The 6896-nt window shown below is 29.8% G+C and overlaps 1 long non-coding RNA gene across 1 annotated transcript; it reads right to left on the bottom strand.

The window, feature by feature from the left end:
* Window positions 1-1026: 1026 nt before the first annotated feature.
* LOC140685505 (uncharacterized) lies at window positions 1027-6256 on the bottom strand. Its single transcript, XR_012058752.1, has 2 exons — window positions 6169-6256; window positions 1027-1158 (listed from the first exon to the last, which is right to left on the bottom strand). It is a non-coding gene; the product is annotated as an uncharacterized lncRNA (long non-coding RNA).
* Window positions 6257-6896: the final 640 nt, after the last annotated feature.

Below are 6896 nucleotides of genomic sequence, written 5' to 3'. Positions count from 1 at the left end.
GAGTAGGGGAAATGGGGAGATGCTGGTCAACGAGCAGAAACTCAGTTATAAGAGGAAGAAGTTTTGGATGTCTAATGTACAGCATGATGACTATAATATTGTATTGAAAGTTGCTATGAAAGTAGATCTTAAACATTCTTACCATAATCACACCACCACTACCAGAAAAGTAATTATGTGAGATGTTAAGTAACCTTATTGTGGCAAACATTTCACACTATATATATGTGTATCAGATTATCACACTGTACACCTTAAACTTACACAATGTTATTTACCTGTTATATCTCAATAAACTAGAAAAAAAGTCATTTTTTATTAAAAAAAAAACTACAGCACTGAGATTAAAATAGCAATTTTGGGGAGGGGAAAATTACCACCAGATCTGGACAGTCTATTCTCAATGAAAATTACTAAACAGAATTGCAATATATATAAATGTCCTAAATATTCAGTATATGGGCTTTTAGCTGGTTTTTCCTCAGAATTTTGAGAGTTTTATCTTTATCCTTATACAAAGTAATCTAGTTATTCTTGATCTATAATTAGTGCAGTACTGAAAATAGCACTACATTGTTAAAATATTCTAGATTGAAATTCCAGATTCATGATTTCGTGTGTACCATGGAATTATTTTTTAAGAGAATCAGTTCCTAATTTGTAAAATGGACAAAACAACATAATATGTAAAGTAGTTTCTGAGATTCAAATAAAGTATTTAACAATCCGTTGTACTTTCTGGGTATACAGGAAAGGGTTAAAACCTCTCCCAGTGGTAGAGGGCCTGCTTAGCATGTACAAGGTCTAGGGTTCAAGCCCCAGTACCTCCATTAAATAAATGCATACATACATACATACATACATACATACATATATAAATAACCTAAATACCTCCCCCTCTAAAAAGCAAAAAAGTAAAACCACTTCTTTATTTAACATAGTTTAAGCAACTGCAGAGAGGCCAGTATTCTCTAGTGGAATAAATGCTGATTGGAGATCAATAGTGAGGGGTTACAGGCAGCTAGCTTAATTCTGAGCAATTTATTTATGCCAGTTTCCTTATATGTAACTTAACCTATATGATGATTGATTTCTTTGTTGAGTGATTTTTGAAGTTTTGAATTTTGAAGATCAAAATATTGTGGGAGTCCAAATTTTCTGAAAAATATAAAGTTGTATTAAAATCATTAAAATATTCTTTACTGAAATTACCTATTATTGTAACCTAAAGATATAATCAAAGATAGTCAATATTTAGGAGTGACACACCTTAGGAATGAAAAGTGCAAGAGTAAATAGAGAAGCACCATAATATACTAACTGTGCAAGCTTAAATAAATGAGACAACTTCTTTAAGCTGTACTGTTAAATACTTTAAAAATACATGTTTAATGCTGTGCCTTTTTGCTTGTGTGGGGTTTGTAAGCAAAAGAGTGATGGAATATCTAAATCTTATTCTTGGACAGTTTGTTGAGAGCAAACAAGAGGTCTCTATAAATGAATGTGGAAGTATTAATGTGTAGTGGAAGTGTGAAGGGAGAGTTAACATAGAGATGGAATGCAAAAGGGGCGTAAGAGCAGCATGGACTTATTATTTATGCTGACACAGATGTATTGATATCTAGTATATGCTCTTACAGCCTAAGAAAGCTTGATAATATAAGAGAGCATTTTGACATATGGTTTTATCTCAAAATACTGAAAATTAAAAATATATATATATATCATATATATATAAAACATATGTATATATGTTAAAATATATGTATATATTCGGTAAAAATTTAGCTGGAAATATCTAATTTAAGGAAAGTTTAATTCATCTTAGAATTCCTCTTTGGATTTTTTCCCAAAAAGCTCAGTAATAAATGTGCTTATTAGAACTTCTTTTCTTCATTTTTCTTACCAGAGAACAAGAAAACAATTTTGACATTCCTTAGTTTCTTCATAGAAATTCACAAAATACAAAATGGGTCTATTTTTATCAAAATTGAATGTGCCCATGGAAGAAAATGCACTCAAAAAATTGTAACACAAATGTATAAACCACTATATTCAGTCAGTTATTGAAAATTGCACTTGCATGTTTGCTGGATTGTACTGGTGATTGAGCAAATATGGCTGTGGAGTTCATTATTATTTTTTTGACAGGCTTTTCAAATTGTTAGGCTCCTGTATTACATAAACCAAGCACGCATTATTTTCTTCTAGTTTTGAGGTTAGGATGGGATGCCTGATAGTCAGAAATCTACAAATTGCCCTTCGTATAACAGGTCTCCTGAAATTGGTTCCAGGCAGATACGTTACCACATCCAAGACACTTTGTTTAGAATTAAATGTGGTCCATGAGTTTGACCTAATCTCCTGTCCTCAAGATTACATGTATTTTCCACTAAGATTAGTAGTATCTCACTAAAGAATTTAAAAGAGGACGTTTCCTATTATTAAAAGAGCTTATTTGTAATATTCACTCCACCTCACTACTTCCTTTAACCTTACCCATTTTTTTACCACTGTAATAAAACCTTTCCTTATATGCTATACATAGTAGCAAATTTAAAATTATATCTGGAATAAAAATATGGCTTAGATTCTGTGCTGCACCTAAGGAAATATTTTTCTTTTCACATAAGAAAATACACAGCAATTTTGAAAGTGTTTGTTAAATAAACTAAAATAAATGAAACAGTGGCCCAGGAAAACACTGAACTAGAGGTAGAGTTTTCTTTGACATAACAGGGCTCCAAAGGAAAATTCCCACAGGAAAATCAACCATGAAATTTTGATGAGAGAATAAAATTTCCTGACTTAGAAGTAATTTCTAAATGCAGTTAATTAGGTTAATGCATGGAGTATCCTTTGTACTCTTTTTTGTACTGTAATTAATTAATAATTATTATTAATTTGAAAGAAATATTTCAGGTTACCTACTTAACCATTGCTGTCTAATTTTTGAGAGTAATTTCAAATTAACCATGCATTCTGTAAAGTTCTGTAAAATGGTATACACTTGAAAATTTGAAATACAGACTAGACAACAGAAGAAACAATGCCATTTCTGAATCCATCTACTATTAATATGAAGAAATATTCTAAATTTTCCATAGAAAGCAGGCTTTGTTTAATAATGATAGTTATTTAAAAATTTCTAGAAAAGATTTTAAGATGATCAAATTCTCAATATTTTATTATAAAGTGATTTATATTCTGATTAGAAGAATCCATATGAAGAGTTTCCTTTCTGTTACAACCAGTTTGTACAAACTAATTTTGATAAATGCCTAACAAAGTCAGCCTAGATACTCAACATAATTCGTTTGTTAAAGAGCAGTGAGGTGTGGGTTTGAATATTCCCATATTATAAAAAATATTTACTATAGAAAAATACTACTTTGGTGAAATTATTCTATTTCAAATAATATTTAATAACCTGCATAACAAAGCATAAAATAATTTAACATATTCACCATAACTATTGTTTCACTTTGCCAGCTCTCTCTCTGGTTCTTCTTACTTGCTTGCTCTGATGAAGCCATCATGTTGTAAACTGCCTTATGGACCAACACATGTGGCTGAAGGTATTAAAGGGACCTCAGGATTTCTTTTCATTTGATTTTTTTTAAACTAGAGTTGTCTTTGTCTGAGTTTTCACGAAGGATAATATTGTATAGGTCCATATACATTGTAGTAAATAGCAGAATTTTATTCTTTTGTGGCTGAGTAATATTCCATTTTATACCACATCTTCTTTATCTATTCATATGTTGATGGTCATATAGGTTGCTTCAGCATCTTGGCTATTGTAAATAATGCTGCTATGAACATTGAGTTGCATGTATCTTTTTGAATTAGTGTTTTGTCCTCCCCCCATATATCTCGGAGTGTAATTACTGGATCACATGGTAGTTCTATTTTTAGTTTTATATCTTCTTTGGAAAAATGTTTATTGAGGTCTTCTTACCCATTTTTTTAAATTGAGTTTTTCTATATTGAATTTTATGAGGTCTTATGTAGTTCCATTTAAATTTTAGGATTACTTCTTTTAGTTCTGTAAAAAATATCATGGGTGTTTTAATAAGGATTGCATTGAATCTGTAGATTGCTTTGGGTATTATGAATATTTTAACAGTATTAATTCATTCTTCCAATCCAAGAGTATTGGATATATTTCCATCCTTTGTATCATTTTTAAATATCTTCCTTAATGTTTTATTGTTTTCAGAGTATAAGTCATCTCTTTGTTAAGTTTATTCTAAGATATTTTATTATTTTTGATGTGATTTTAAACAAGATTACTTCTTTCTTTCTGATAGTTCATTATTAGTATATAAAAAAGCAACAGATTTTTGTGTATTATTCTTGTCTTCTACAACATCACTGAATTCATTTTTAATTCTGATAGTTTTTTGGTGGAGACTCTAGGATTTTGTTTTACATAGCATCGTATAGTCTTCAAATAGAGTTTTACTTCTTCCTTCCAACTTGGATGTCTTTTATTTCATTTTCTTGTCTGATTGCTGTGGCTAGTACTTCCAGTACTATGTTAAATAGAAGTGGTGACAGTGGGCATCCTTTCCTTGTTCCTAATTTTAGAGGGAAGGATGATCCAGTGATTCCATTTCTGGTTGTGATAGTTTACTATCAGAATAATTCTAGAGGTAAATCTTTGCAATGTCCTACTACCTTTGCAACTACATCACTGATGTCCTTAATACAAAATATATGGCTTTTAAAATGTCATTAATACAAAATACAAGGCTTTTAAAATTTATTTGCTTTTAAATATTTAAATATTAAGGTTTACTCCAGTAGTTTGTTCTAATATTAAATTGCATAACAAATAACTTTCAACTAATGCTTTTAATTGGACACGTTAAATAATATATGATGGTTTATAGCTCTGTAATAAAAAGATTCTGTTTTCATAATTTTTAGAGTGATCTCTTTGTTGTCTGAAACATCAGAAAAATTCATTAATAATATTATTCCACATTGACATCTCTTCTTGTTGTTCTCTGTTATTACTCCCCAAAGTGTGTTAATACTTTTCATCTGACAGGTAAAAAGAGCCATTCTTCAACTGGGTAAGAATTTACTTTCTAAAATTGTGTTAAGAAACCGGCTTCCTAAAGAACCAGAACAGGAAAGAAAATAAGTGGAAAACAAGAAATCTTATGTGGCTCAGGAAGAAATATCTGATTAATTTTGGAACTGAGATTTGGCTATTATAGGATCACAGATGGTTCAATAATTTCTGACAGTTTTGTTGCTGATGACTTCATTTTTTACAATGTTATAGTATTGTTAAACTATTATGAGTTAGATTTTATTAATCCATAGATTCAGGCTGCCTGGGTATAATTTTTTTTCCACCAGTTCATTCTCTTTCAACAGAATCAAGTGCACTTCTTATTTTCTATGTTTGGCAATGCTTGCAAGAGACTCAAATTTTAAAATTGTTGAAAAATCTTTGTACAGTTTAGCACAGCTCTAAATACCTGGTAATTTTCTGTTATTTGAGCTTTGATTGCTTTATCAATAGTCCTTTAAAAAAAACTGTAAGTAAGAGAAAAGATGTTTTACACAGATGTTTTACATTTGGCCATTGTCAAAAGAATATTCTAATTCTGTGTCCATTCCCACTCTGGAATCCATGATTCTGATCAATGAGTTTTTCATGAGTTAAAACTGTGGATCCTACTTGTGTTAAACATATAATATCTTAAAGGAACTGGGACTGGGTATCTTTATTCTTGCTTCTAAAGAATGAGTCTGTAGTCTGTAACTTAATTTCTTGTTACACATGCTGACTTGATAGTTGACTGTTGTCAGTGAAGATATGAGCAAGAGTGCATGCTACTGAGATATATGTGAAGATGAAGTCATTACAAATGTCTTAATTAACCACTAATCAGTCATTTTAATGGGAACTTTTACTGTCTAAGATTGATGCAATTAGCCTATTTATGCTGGAAAAACTATATAGTGGGAGATTTATTTTTAATTGACTACTTAATGGCAAGTTCTGTGTCTTAGTGAAGCTTCCTTTGTTCTCATGATATCCAGAGAATATTAAGCAGCATGTTACAAAGAGAAAAAAAAAGAAAAATCAAAGATTTATTATGGATTTCTTAAGGAATTGTAATGAACTATATGTGACATACTAACCAAAAAATGCAAGCTGAGTGAAGTGATCTCAAGATCTTTAGGAACTGTACTTTGCTGCTTCATCAAAATTGTGTTATCCAACTGACTACTGAAAGTACAGGAACAAAAGCAAATTTATTTAATTAAATTTTCTTTATTAAAATATACATAAAATTGTCATGAATTCTAATAATTTTGCAAATTCTATCAAATTTTTAACATTTCTAAAGGATAATTCAGATATATATTGCTTATTAAAGCAATTTAGAAAGGTTGTCACATCATTGGATTATAAAGAAATTCAGTTAATTATATTTATTTAGTAATAACAAGGAAAGTATTTTCCAATTAAGACTAATTTTAAAGTAATTTTAAGTAGTACATTTTAATATGTAATTAATAAATATTATATTTACTTAATACATAGAAAGCACTAGTTGTCAAATGTTTAGGTAGTTTTCCTCACTTTTTCCACTTAAATATAAGATGTAATATAGATAATGCAGCTGGCACTATCTTATGTTTTACTTTTTTAATATTATAGTTTCTATTATTGAACTCTTGAGTTCTTTAGCATTAATTTACTTATCTGATAGACTTCATCCAGTTCTAAGCTTCATTTGAATATTCTCAGTAGAAGAGAAGTGTCCATGGTAACTATTATGCATAGAACACAGGCTATCTGAAAGAAACAGAACTTACTAAAGAAATACATGTTCACTGTAATTTACTCATCAATGATAGGCTAT

Source organism: Vicugna pacos, chromosome 14, assembly GCF_048564905.1.
Source record: "Vicugna pacos chromosome 14, VicPac4, whole genome shotgun sequence".
Lineage (NCBI taxonomy): Eukaryota > Metazoa > Chordata > Mammalia > Artiodactyla > Camelidae > Vicugna > Vicugna pacos.
Note: the sequence above shows the minus strand (reverse complement) of the source record. Positions and strands in the feature narration are given on the sequence as shown.